Source organism: Triticum urartu, chromosome 6, assembly GCF_003073215.2.
Source record: "Triticum urartu cultivar G1812 chromosome 6, Tu2.1, whole genome shotgun sequence".
In the NCBI taxonomy this organism is placed as follows: domain Eukaryota; kingdom Viridiplantae; phylum Streptophyta; class Magnoliopsida; order Poales; family Poaceae; genus Triticum; species Triticum urartu.
Genome location: NC_053027.1, coordinates 208,148,010 through 208,162,944, shown reverse-complemented (window position 1 = coordinate 208,162,944; position 14,935 = coordinate 208,148,010).

Sequence of the window (14,935 nt, the reverse complement as noted above, 5' to 3'; positions counted from 1 at the left end):
GCGTGGGCCCGGGGGAGGGCTCGGCCGACTCCCCCGGGCCGACTCCCATTGGGTCCGACTGGCGGTGCTCCCGTCGTCTCCCGAGGTCTCACTGGCTGGTGGGCCCTGCTGCCTCTAGGCCGTACAGACAAGCCGTCGTGGGCGCAGGACCAGGTATAGTGGTGCTGATGTCAGGGCCGGCTGGGCAACAGTGCCACGCCGCGGGGAGATCTTCCCAAGTATGGCGCGTTGTAGCCATGCCTGCCCTTGGTAAGGGGCGGGGAGTGGGCTTCATTGTAGCCACGCCCCTGCCCCGTCCCCCTCGATGAGGTCATGGTTTGTTGGAGTCGCCAGCCTACTCCCCAAAGCCGGCTTCTCTGGAAGTCGTCCCTGGGACTCGGCCGTGAGCGGGCAGTCGGCCGCCTTGCCGTAGACTCCCCAGGAGGCGGCTCTTCGCCCTGTGGTCTTGAGGGGCGCAGCCTGCCCTGATGTCTTGAAAGGTCGTGGGGCTCGGGTTGGCCTACCCGTGGCCCATTACTCCGACATTGCGCGCAAGCTCATAATCATTATGATGCTGTTCAGAATCTGAGATTCATGAAAACATAAAAAGTAGTCAGATTATCTATGGAATGCATTGCAAATTCAACTCAAAGAGTGTCTCCCTATAAACCCCTGCATATGCAAAGTTCACCCCCCCCCAACCGTGCTGACCAAACCACACACAGAAATACAAACCCCTTATGTCTCTATAATAGGCAGAGACACATTTCAAAACTGAAGTAGGAACATTAGAATCATATGAAATTCGTATGTGAACAAATAAACTAAGGAATTATGAGTGGCATGATGTTTAGCTTCAAGGGTGGAGTGTTGGTAGTGCGACACAAAGCAAGTAGGCAGATTGTATTCCATGTAAAAGATCGAAGCCTATGTAAAAGCTGGAAATGACACTTTCTTTCTTTAATATTGAAGATGTTCATATTTTTATATATAAATTTGGTCAAATTTTGTGTAGTTTGACTTTGACCAAATCTTATATGCGGAGTAAAAAGAAACGGAGGGAGTACAATGCAGTGTTCGTTGCCCACACATGATGGAAGAGATCACATAGAGAAATACTATTCACTCATGTCTACGGTTCCAGTATTTAGAAACAGGGTGGTCCACCCTAAAAGAATATTGACAACAAATATGACAAGGCAAGCATAGATGTAGTGAATCAATCATTTACTTGTGAGCTTACTAGGACAAGTATGCAGAATTGTAACTACAGTAAGAGACCGTCCAAAATCCCCCTAGAGTCATGTCGTCCGGGGACGGCAAGTCGCCGGCGAGGCAGGCGACTGGGGCGAGTAGAGATTGGAAGTGCGTAGCAGAATGGAGGGGAATCGGGGCCTGGGACGACCCAAAATCCCAGGGGGGCGGCCCACCGTGGGCACCCTGTAGAGATACACACCCGAGCAGCGACATGCATTTTCGAAACTAATTTAGGAACATGTAAGTGCATCTAGTGCCCCTTAGTGATTTTGGTGTATTGAAGACTTATAGGTTAAGGGACTAATGTGTTTTTAAGTGTACACAGGTCTATAAGTCTATGAGGAGTTTGATATTTACAGAGAAAGTCGACCCCTAAAAATGAAGTTCTTCGACTGAAGACTTTGGATTTCTGAAGACTTTGAAAGTGAAGAAATTGGCGCAATCTTGAAGACTTGGTATTCATTTGAGGAACATGAAGCGTGAAGACTTTTGTTTTTGTAGTTTCATTTTCTCTTTCTTGAGTCTTAGGAAACAACGTACTTTTAAAGGGGGTCGAGGAAATACTAAGGAAAAATTTCCATGTGATGCTCAACTCAAATCCTACACCTACCAATCCCTTCGAGTGAAGCCATTGGAAATCTCATATAGTTCAGTCATATTCTTCAGTGACAGAGACGAAGTTCTTCTGGTCTTTGAGGAATTTGCTCTGACTGAGGAGTTAGGAATTCGTCAGTGCGGATTACCTACACAGTGAGGAACATGATAGCCCTAGGGAATTTGATACTCAAATTTCCGACCATTGTTGTGCTATGCGCCAGCTGTCCCAAAATATCTACCCACCTAACGGTCATATCATTGAAGGGCATTTATGTCTTATCATGTCGGGCTGCTCCCTAGGCTATAAATAGCCACCCCCTACAAGCACTAGCTGGTTGGCTGCTCCGAGAGAAACTGACACTTGTTATTTGAGAGCATCCCATCCTCCGAGGACTTTGAGTGAAAATCATCAAGTGAGGAAACCCAAACCCAAACACCTACAAACCCCAGGTGATTGAGCATCACTAAAAAGATTGATCCTACGTGGATCCGACGCTTGTTACCTTTGAAGACTGTGCTTCTTCCAGACGGTTAGGCGTCAAGGTCTAGAGCATCCAAGAGGAATTGTGGATTGCCGAGTGACCAAGTTTGTGAAGGTTCGGAAGTCACCTGAAGACTTACCACGAGTGATTGGGCAAGGTCTGTGTGACCTTAGCTCAAGGAGAATATGGTGAGGACTGTGTGTCCTGGACTATTTGTCCTCAGGTTTAAATACCTAGCTGCTCCAACCAGACGTACAACTGAGACAGCAGTTGAAACTGGTCTACCAAATCATTGTCTTCACCAAGCTTACTGGTTCTATTTCCTCAACTCTTTCATTTCCTCGTAACTGTGTTGAGTGCTTGTTCATATCTGTGTTTGAAGACTTTGACTGAAGACTTTCTCAATTTCCTCAGTTCAATTTCTTCAGTCTGTTTGTCTTCATCCTGTGCTATCATGTGTTTACGCTTTCTGTACTCTGTGCTTGTCTTCATTTCATCATGATGATTGTGCTTGTGCTCTGTTATGTTTACTTTTGAGTACTTATTCCGCTGCTAGTAGTTCTTCGCTAAGGAATTTCCTCACCTACAAATTCCTCAGTGGAGAATTCATAAAAATCACCTATTCACCCCCCCTCTAGTCGATATAACGCACTTTCAATTGGTATCAGAGCAAGGTACTCCCTCGTTCTATGTGATTTTGGTTTAACCGCCTGGATTTTTAGTTATGTCGACCGCAGGTATGAAGAAAGTGACATGCCCCATCTCTGACGGTCACAAGTATCCCAAGTGGAAGGCCATGATGAAGAGGTGTCTCATGGTGATGAACAGCGAGCTGTGGACCGTCACTGAGATTGGTCTGACCGATCTATGCAAGATGGCGGAAGCAGATGACATTCTCAAGTACACTCTTCTCAACCTCACAGCGAAGGACATCATCTGCTCCTGTGTGTCTCAAAATCGGTTCAAGAATATCATGCATCTTGATAATGCGAAGCTTATCTGGGACCGTCTCTCTGAGGTCTATGAAGGTTTATGGCAAAAGATCTCAAAGCGATGACATTCGAGCCAGAATCATCATCTTCTGCATCATGCTTTATGGCAAAAGATCTAAGATAATTGAATGCTACCTATCCGAGTCTAGTGATGATGAATCTGGTGATGAATTTGGACCCAGCTATGTCAAACTTGCTTCCCTTGCCACTAAACAACAAAGAGCTTTGGAAAAAGTTCAATACATGCTAAATAAGAGCGATGATATGTTGGGTGAAGAAATGGATCAGTCAAAAGCTTTGGCTGAAAGTCTTCAGAGACTTCATACTAAGTATGACACCCTTCAAGATCATCATAACACTCTCTTATCTGATCATGAGAAGCTTTCATATGAACTTCTTCAGAGAAAGCAAGATCTTGAAAAGCTAAGAGTGAGTTATGAAGATCTTCAGATGGAGCGCGAATCATTACTTGCTCAACAAATCAGCACTTCTCAGGAAGAATTTGTTCCTCCATGCTTGAAGTGCATTGAATGTGAATTTGCTAATTCTTCACCTGAATGTTCAAATGCTGCTAATGTTTCAAATTCTTCACTTGCCTCTGCTATCACTTCACTAATTCCTCATCTGAGGACACTGCTAGTATCACTGACGATGCAGGGCTGAAGGAATTGTACATGACAGGCATGTACAAAAGCCTCAAAGGGCATCAGACTCTTTGTAATGTGCTTAAAAAGCAGATCCTCAACAGGAACCCTAGGAAAGAGGGTATTGCCTTTGAGAGGAAACTCAATGCTGATGGTACATATTGGAAGCCTGAGCACTACCCCAAAACCTCATGGGTTGCTGCAAAGGGACCTTCAGTTGATCCATCTAACTTATCTGGCTTTGCATGTGAATATCCTCGTTCTGATGATGAGTAATTTCACTCCAACTATAAACTGTTCAAAAATCAGAATGGTGAAGTATTTGCTAGATATGTTGGCACTAACTGCAGGAACGGTTCCCCTATTAAGAAAATCTGGGTTCCCAAAAGGTGCCTCGAAAGTATTCAGGTGAATGTCCTCAGGACACCACCTGTGAAGAATAGGAACCCCAGATCAAATTCTTCATATGGACCAATTTCCTCAAAAGGATCAAAGTCCTCATATGAATATCATCGTGCTAACAACTCTGTTTCGCAGGGAAGAGCTAAGGGCTATGAATATGAGCATTATTCTTCTAATCATTATGTTCATAAGTCCTCGAAGAATTACTCTGCTTATTCATATGCTTATCCTAACCCCTCTTATGTGAAACGAAATGGACTGGCTTCTATGCCACCTTTATCGTATGGAGCTCGCAGAGTGATGAACTCTTTGCCACCCATTCAGATGTGGGTGGTGAAGAAAAAGAACTAATTTCTTCTGTAGGGTTAGGTCTCCAGACGTACATAATCGTCTGAAGAATTTGCTGGAGACCTGAGTGTGCCTGATAGGATGCAGACTAACCATGAAGAAATGAACTCTCATTTCTCACGTCCTCATACTGCTTTATCTGTTCTATTGCTTGATGAATACAAGACACCTCGTCGTTTCTGGATTGATGCAATTGATACTACGTGCCACATGATCAACAGAGTATATCTTCACAAATTCTTCAAAAAGACTGCCTATGAACTCCTCACTGATAAGAAACCCAATGTAAGTTATTTCAAAGTCTTCGGTGCTAAATGTTGGATTAGAGATCCTCATCACAACTCAAAATTTGCAACGAGAGCACATGAAGGTTTTATGCTTGGTTACGAAAAGGACTCGCACACCTACAGAGTCTTCAACAACGTTCTTCACAAGGTTGTTGAAACTGTAGATGTGCGGTTCGATGAAACTAATGGCTCGCAAAGAGAGCACCTACCTACTGTGATAGATGAACCAGCACCTAAGGAAACTATCAAGTTCAAGGCTACTGAGGATGTCATTCCTACTGAAGAATTTGCTGAAGAATTCATTTCAGAACATGAAGAACGTTGAGCTAATGCACCTGAAGAAAATACTAAAGAAAATGGTGCTGAAGAAAATGCTGATAAAATTCATCAAAGACAACTAGCTCATCCTCGCATTACAAAAGAAGTGCAAGTTGAAAAGATCATCAATGACATTAAAGTGCCAGGTCCTCTCACACGCTCAAAAGCTTCACATTTATCTAACTTTTGTGGGCACTATGCTTTTGTCTCTATCACAGATCCCACTAAGGTAGATGAAGCATTTCTGGAGCCTGAGTGGATTCAGGCCATGCAAGAAGAATTACATCAGTTCGAGCTCAACAACGTCTGGGAACTGGTCAAACGTCCAGATCCTCGCAAGCACAATATCATTGGCACAAAATGGATCTATCGCAACAAGCAAGACGAAAATGGCCTTGTGGTAAGGAATAAGGCACGGCTTGTAGCTCAAGGCTACACACAGGTTGAAGGAATTGATTTCGATGAAACTTTTGCACCTGTTGCTAGACTTGAGGCTATTCACATATTACTTGCTTATGCTAACCATCATGATATCACTTTATATCAAATGGATGTGAAAAGTGCATTCCTAAATGGTAAGCTTGAGGAAGAAGTATATGTTGCTCAACCCCTAGGTTTTGAAGACCCAAAGAATCCTGACAAAGTCTTCAGACTCAATAAGGCCCTCTATGGCCTCAAGCAGGACCCACGGGCATGGTATGATACTTTGAAGGAATTCCTTATGAAGAAAGGCTTCAAACCCGGTTCACTCGACCCTACTCTTTTCACTAAATCTTATGATGGTGAATTGTTTGTGTGCCAAATATATGTTGATGATATTATCTTTAGCTGTACTGAGCAACGTTATAGTGATGAATTTGCCTATATGATGAGTGAATAATATCAAATGTCTATGATGGGAGAATTGGAATTCTTCTTAGGTCTTCAAATTCGTCAACAACGCAATGGCATATTCATATCTCAGGAGAAATACCTCAAGGATGTATTGAGGAAATTCAGCATGCAAGATTGCAAAGGTGTCAAAATTCCCATGCCCACAAATGGCCATCTGTGCACTGATGAAAATGGTATTGACTTCGATCATAAGGTATACCGCTCCATGATTGGTTCTTTATTGTACTTATGTGCATCTAGGCCAGATATAATGCTTAGTGTTTGCATGTGTGCCCGATTTCAAGCTACACCGAAGGAATCACAGCATAAGGCTGTGAAGCATATTCTTCGATATCTAGCTCACACACCAACACTTGGATTATGGTACCCCAAGGGCTCGGCTTTTGATCTCATTGGATATTCTGACTTTGACTATGCTGGTGATCATATGGACCGCAAGTCAACATCCGGTACATGTCATTTCCTCGAACGATCTTTGGTCTGTTGGTCCTCAAAGAAACAGAACTGCGTATCACAATCTACTATTGAAGCTGAGTACATTTTCGCTGGTTCTTGCTGTGCTCAATTGCTATGGATGAAGCAAACTCTCAAGGACTACGGCGTCAACATGAAGAATGTGCCTCTCTTCTATGACAATGAGAGTGCCATCAAGATTGCTCACAACCCAGTTCAGCACTCGAAGACAAAGCACATTCAGATTCGTCATCATTTTCTTCATGATCATGTGTTGAAGGGCGACATTTCTATTGAGCATGTCAAGACTGAAGAACAGCTAGCCGATATCTTCACAAAGCCCTTGGATGAGAAGAGATTTAGCAAGTTGCAGTGTGAGCTAAATATCCTAGAATCTCCGAATGTTCTTTGAAAAAGGACACTCATCCTAACACTTATGCAAAATTGATGACTTAGATGTGCAACACATGAAGAAACTTTTTCTTCAATCTATGAAGAATAACACTCTAAGTGTGAAGAAATTAATGAAGAATTTGATTCTCAGAACCCTACGACAATTGTATGCGGTGTCTGAAATCATCATTCTTATACGGTGGGTCATGCCACCACCAAAAATTGAAATTCCTCAGTTGTTCAAATTCTTCAACTTTGCATTGTCTTCACTGTTTCCGTCGTTTTTCTTCATTGGCTATATATATGTGAGTTTATGTCCTCTACAGCATTCACTTATGGTTATTTCTTCAAGTTGGTTGTTCTGCTAAGTGAATGTGATCAGACCCTTCCCCCTCTATGCTAAACTCAACCCAATCTATTCACAAATTCTTCATGTGTGTTCTATTTGAAACTCGTTCAAAATCTTCACTATGTCCTTGTCAGCTGAAGAATTCGCGAACGGAAAGTTAAAACTTATCTTATCCAAATTTTCGGCTTTTCTGCTCAAACCGTTCTGCATCCCATGTTATACTTATCTATTCACCCACGATCTAACACGATCTCCACTTCTCAGTACGTGGGTGACACATGTCAAGCGAATGAGAAGGGTCATGGGCACGTTCGTCCAAATTCTTCGGGCGAGCAGTTTTTCACCGTGGCTATAAATACCCCTCTTCCCCTTCCTCACTTCCTTTACTCCGCTCGACCTCTTTCCAGCTCAAGCTTATCAAACCCTAGCACTGCCGCTACTTCATCGTCGCCGGTGAGGAAGAGCTTCACTTCCTCGACCTCGTCGCTGCCGTACTCGCGTCGGCTGTGGAAATCTTCACTCTGGCGCCGCCGTAGCCGTCTTCCTCCACCGAGTTAGGGCGTGGAAGATCTGCACAGACGAACTTCACTTCTCCCCCTCATAGTTCGTCGTGTTCTTGGTTCAAGGTAATTAAAAGTTACTTTTACTGCCCTTTGTGATTCAAATGATCATCTATAAAATCTTCAAAGGTGTTTTTCTTCAAATCTTCACACACTAAAACACCTCACATGTCATCTATTCTTGATTCATTTCTCTAAGCTGCAAATTTCTCTTCAAGATTCCTCAATTGTGCAGATCTCTGATCTGTATAACTCTGGAACCTAAGACTAAGAACGCTTAGTGAAATTCTTCAAGACTCGTCTGGTCAAATTCCTCAAACTTGTTCTTTTTTACAAAACCTTCTGAGAACGCATATGACCTCTCCAAATTCCTTGCAACTATACTCTGTTCACAGGTACTCATGTCCGCTGCTGAATCACTAGGTTCTCATCAACTTAACCCATTTGCAGCGTTCCTCGAAGAAAAGTTGCATACTTCTTCAGAGAATTCAATTGTTTAAATTCCTCAACTGAAGAAAATGGCTGACGGTAAGAAGCCATAGAAAGGAGGAAAGAGGCCTGAGGTCAACACTGCCTTTGAAATCCCTTATGACATATACAAAGATTACTGCACTCCTGATGAGGCCAAGTTTGGAAAAGAGGACAAAAATCGGCGCAAGGTGCGCATACAGAGGATAGAGAGAAGATGGGCAAGAGAGTGGAGGGAATACAGGTATGTTACTCCCAAGTACATGAAGAAATTCGCACTCAATCCTCCATGCCCAAGACCTCCATTGGCACCTGGCCAAATAGCTGATCCCACCAGCCTCAAGCGTGGTGAGGATTATCCTGATGAATGGGCCAAGCGCCAGGCCAAGTTGGCTAAACAAGCAAAAGAAGCAGTGAGGAAATTCAACGAAGACTCTGCTGCTGCTGCCGCTGAGGCCTCTATCAAGCCTAAGAAGGCCATGTCAAAGAAGCATGCGCACAAGCCAAGTGCTTCACCTTCAGTGCCCTCAGGACCAAGTTCCTCAGCAATGCCCTCACGGCTAGAATCTTCAAAGCCCTCAAAGCCAATTCCTCATGCTGCTCCTGCTCCTCCAAAATCCTCAGCTCCTCCACAGTCCTCACCTGCTCCGACAAAGTCCTCTGCACATGTGCATCTTGCCACGTGCCAAAGGACTACAGGCATCTCTATTGCCTCAGGAGCTTCAGCTAGTTCCTCAGCTGCACCCAATTCTTCAACGGGACCCTCTCTGCTGAAAACAAAGGCCACTGCTGGACGAGGTCCTCGCCCTGGTCATTAGAAGAAGCAGGTCGCCTTCCAAGTGTCGTCTGAAGATGACGAAGCTGATGATGAAGAACTTGCTGAGATCATCAGAGATAGGCAAGTCAGGGCCGCTAGAGCCAAAGGCACTAATGTGCCACTGCTTTTGGATCCAAGGTTGATCCTCGACTATATTGATCTCTGGCACAAGGACCCAAACACTCCTATGCCTGATTTCAAGTTGTCTCCTAGCCAAAGTCACATGCTAACCCATTTCATCCAAGAAGAAAAATAGAAATATGAGAAGGCCGGGCAGATCAAGAAAGTGCAATATAAGAAGGAGAAATTTCTGAAGAAAAACGTTGTCACTATGACAACTGATGAACTTGTAAAAATCCAGTCTGAAATCAAAACCCTCAGCGATGACTTCAAAGCCTACTATGCTGATTGGCAAGGAGCCAAGGTCAGGTTTGTTAAACTGACTAAAGTTCACCTCAAATGTTGCAGCTCCATCGCAACAGGAAATTCCTCAGGCTGAAGCATCTGCTCAGCCAACTGAAGAACATGCCAGCACCGCTGATGACTTTCAGGCTGCTGAAGAAAATGTGAGTTCCAGGGCTGATGAGTGCATTCCAGCCGCTGAAGAAATTGCCTGGGCATCCACTAGTGGTGCGCCTGAAGAAAATCAACCAGATTCCTCTACTCCTCCTGCGCCCACACCAACTCCGATCCTTCCATCTGCATCAGATGTGAAGAAGACCAAGGCTGTAGAGCATGCAGCTGTGAAGAAAAGGATAGCATCAGCTACTTCAAATTCTTCAGCTCCGAAGAAAATGAAGTCTATGACAAGTTCATTCTCATATCCCATTGATGTTATTCCGATCTCAATCATGCCATCAAAGGACCTTGTTCCTTTTGATGAAGAATATGTGATCCCTAGCGGATCTGATGAAGAAAATCCTTCTGCTGCTTCGTCAGAGCAGATGGATGAAGAAATTGAAGTGGATCAAATCCCTTCAACACCAGTTGTTTCCTCGCCTATGCCTCAGTTCACAGTTGAAGAGGCTGGCATTGAAGAAATGGAAGATGAGGATGTGGACATTGGCTGCACCACACCTGTGCTAAGTGATGAATTTTGGGAAAGTCGGCATCCAAACTCTCCACTGTTCACACCTTTACAGCAAATACCTCAGTCCCCTGCACAAACTGTTCAAATGGGATCTGAAGAAACTCACCCCACTTCGTCTGTATGTGAAGAAATTCCAACCACTAATGCTGAAAAACTGCTGCTGCTGAACATCTGAAGACGCAGACTGCCACTGAAGAGGAACCCAAAATTCCTTAGCTTGAAGAACCTGAGATTGCGATTCCTGAGGTTGTGATGCAACTGACTGACACTCCTCACCCCAATCCAAAGGATCCATTCTCAAAGAAGCAGAAATTCAAGGCTGATGATTTCTTCGGCGAGCACATATTCTTCACAGACTACAACCCCTATGACTCTACTCGCATTAGGAAAAGGCATTTCTGGACTGCCAGCCAGGCTACGTTCTATTCCTCAGTGTTGTTTAAAAAAGACAAAATCTTCTACCATGAGCACATTCCTCACGTGGATATGGAATCTCTGCCGTGCTTCGAGCCAGTCCTTAGTGTTCTTCACGATGCTGGACTGTTAAATTTCTGCACTGACATCTGTGATTGGAATGAAGAACTCATTCTTCAATTTTATGCGAAGCTGCACATCACAGGAGATTCTGAAGATGTGAATTCATGGGTGCTGGACTGGATGTCTGAAAACACTCACTACACGGCACCAGCTACTGAATTGCTTTGTGCTTTACCACTCAGTCCTCCCTTTGAAGCTGCTCGTTGCATCTATAGTGAACCTGAGCTTACAAATCACTACATGCAAATTCTGATGAAGCCTTTGAAGCCAGGTCAGGCCCCACGAACCAAATTCCTCATGAAGGAATTACTATATGTGCCTCGGACTGTCTATCGCATTCTGAAGAGGACAATGAGTCCCATCAAAGGCCACGACTCATCTGATGAGGAAATAGTTGGCATCATGAAGAATCTGCTATTCAACATCATACATAGCATTCCTATCAACTATCACGATTTCTTCATGAGGACTCTGGCAAATGCTGCACTTTCTCCGTTTGAGCTGAAACCTTATGCACCTTGGATTATGAGATTCCTCAAGACAAGGTCTTCACTCAACTACAAGGCTGATTTTCAGAATCACCTTAGCTATTTGCCCCCGATTGAAGTCCTCAAGCAGGCTTTTGCTTCAACTGATGAAAAGGGCAAGGCCCATGCAGTCATTGATGAAGGCATTCGTCCATTGGATGGTCAGTTTCGCAAAGCTGCATCTTATTCCACCAATGATGACTCTGCCACACATGACTCTGCTGCCAATGCACCCAAGTCTACTCCTCAAGCCACTGCTCCTCGTGTGATCACTGACCATGAGCTTCTGCTTAGTCTTCATCAGAAGGTGGATCGAAACCATAAATGGGTTAAGCGTCAGTTTGGTTCATTTCTTCACAACATGACTGCTACACACAATGCAGTGAAGAAAAACCATTACTACCTCCATGAAGTCTTCGGTCGCACCTGGGCCATTCTGTCACATCTGTATGGTGAAGAAGATCTCAAGGCAATGGGTCTCAAGGAAGACTTTGACTGGTCTGCACCTCCACCAGAGAAATACAAGAAGGTCAAGGTTCCTCCTTTGGTGTCCAGCTCCTATTCTTCATCGCGCGACACCGACGAGCATGAAGACTTGGACGACACTGCAGCAGGCCCTTCCACGACAAACGACCCCAACAACGCTGGCGCTCCTTCATCAACTTGATATTCTTCAGGGGCGTTAGTCCTCATTTTCGACCCTTTTGGTCATTCGATGACAAAGGGGGAGAATTTTGAGTGAGTCTTCAAGCGGGTCTATCTATATGGGCGTTTTGTTTTTGCTAAGTTACAACTCTCGTTCTTCTGAAACTTTATTAGATCGGGTTGTAAACTTAAAACCGATGGTGCTCTGATACTTTTGATGTTCTTTTTCTGCATGCTTATTCCTCATATATGTTAATGCACGCATGCTGAATTACATCTGTCACCATATTTCATCACGCATTTCAAATTCTTCATTATGATATGTCAAATGCGTGTATAAATTACAAGATATAGGGGGAGATCTCCATGATTCTACTCTTCAAGTGTGCAATGCTTCAAAAGCAAATTCCTCATCATGCACATCTTCAGGGGGAGTTCTTCTATATCTTGCAATCAAATTCCGCAATATCAGTATTTACAATGCATATGTTTATCCCCGTTGAAAACTTAACCTATATTGTCATCAATCACCAAAAAGGGGGAGATTGTAAGTGCATCTAGTGCCCCTTAGTGATTTTGGTGTATTGAAGACTTATAGGTTAAGGGACTAATGTGTTTTTAAGTGTACACAGGTCTATAAGTCTATGAGGAGTTTGATATTTACAGAGAAAGTCGACCCCTAAAAATGAAGTTCTTCGACTGAAGACTTTGGATTTCTAAAGACTTTCTGAAGACTTTGAAAGTGAAGAAATTGGTGCAATCCTAAAGACTTGGTATTCATTTGAGGAACATGAAGCTTGAAGACTTTTGTTTTTGTAGTTTCATTTTCTCTTTCTTGAGTCTTAGGAAACATCGTACTGTTAAAGGGGGTCGAGGAAATACTAAGGAAAAATTTCCATGTGATGCTCATGAGTTTAATATAGACTACAATAAAGATATTGTTTCTGTTGGTTTAGGGGATATGTCTCATGAGTTTAATTTTGCTAAATTTCGTAGACAACCCCATGATAAAGAATTGCCTAGCAAGGATGAAATTATTGATCTTGCTTCTATTGTCGTGCCTCCTACTGATCCTTTAGAACAATATTTGCGAAACCATGAAAATGATGTGTTCATGAATGAAAGAAGGGAAATAGATGAAGTATTCTTTAAATAGGGACCTATTCTGAAACACAACTTGCCTATTGAAATCCTAGGGGATCCTCCTCCACCCAAGGGTGATCCCGTGTTTGAGCTTAAACCATTGCCTCATACTCTTAAATATGCTTATCTTGATGAAAATAAGATATATCCTATTATTATTAGTGCTAACCTTTCAGAGCATGAAGAAGAAAGATTATTGAAAACTCTGAAGAAGCACCGTGCTGCTATTGGATATACTCTTGATGATCTTAAGGGCTTTAGTCCCACTCTATGTGAACACAGAATAAACTTGGAGAAAGACGCCAAACCAGTTATTGATCACCAATGATAGCTAAATCCTAAGATGAAAGAAGTGGTAAGAAAGGAAATATTAAAGCTCCTTGAAGCAGGTATAATTTATCCCGTTGCTGATAGTCAGTGAGTAAGCCCTATCCATTGTGTCCCTAAGAAGGGAGGTATTACTGTCGTTCCTAATGATAAAGATGAATTTATTCCGAAAAGAATTATTATAGGTTATAGGATGGTAACTGATTTCCGCAAATTAAATAAAGCTACTAAAGATCATTACCCTTTGCCTTTCATTGATCAAATGCTAGAAATATTATCCAAACATACACATTTTTGCTTTCTAGATGGTTACTCTGGTTTCTCTCAAATACCTGTGTCAGCTGATGATCAAGAAAAGACTACTTTTACTTGTCCTTTCGGTACCTTTGCTTAGAGACGTATGCCTTTTGGTTTATGTAATGCACCTGCTACCTTTCAATGATGCATGATGGCTATATTCTCTGACTTTTGTGAAAAGATTTGTGAAGTTTTCATGGATGATTTCTCTGTTTATGGATCCTCTTTTGATGATTACTTGAGCAACCTTGATCGATTTTTGCAGAGATGTGAAGAAACTAACCTTGTCTTGAATTGGGAGAAGTGCCACTTTATGGTTAATGAAGGTATTGTCTTGGGGCATAAAATTTCTGAAAGAGGTATTGAAGTTGACAAAGCTAAGGTTGATGCTATTGAAAAGATGCCATGTCCCAAGGACATCAAAGGTATAAGAAGTTTCCTTGGTCATGCCGGTTTTTATAGGAGGTTCATTAAGGACTTCTCAAAAATTTCCCGACCTCTGACTAACCTATTACAAAAAGATATTCCTTTTGACTTTGATGATGATTGTGTAGAAGCATTTGAAATACTTAAGAAAGCCTTGATTTCTGCACCTATTGTTCGGCCACCTGATTGGAATTTACCATTTGAAATTATGTGTGATGCTAGTGATTATGTTGTAGGGGCTGTTCTAGGACAAAGAGTTGATAATAAATTAAATGTTATTCAATATGCTAGCAAAACTCTAGACAGTGCTCAAAGAAATTATTCTACTACTGAAAAGGAATTCTTAATAGTTGTATTTGCTTGTGATAAGTTCAAACCTTATATTGTTGATTCTAAAGTAACTATTCATATTGATCATGCTGCTATTAAATATCTTATGGAAAAGAAAGATGCTAAACCTAGACTTATTAGATGGGTTCTCCTGCTACAAGAATTTGATTTGCATATTATTGATAGAAAGGGAGCTGAGAATCCCGTTGCAGACAACTTGTCTAGGTTAGAGAATGTTCTTGATGACCCACTACCTATTGATGATAGCTTTCCTGATGAACAATTAGCTGTCATAAATGCTTCTCGTACTGCTCCGTGGTATGCTGATTATGCTAATTACATTGTTGCTAAATTTATACCACCTAGTTTCACA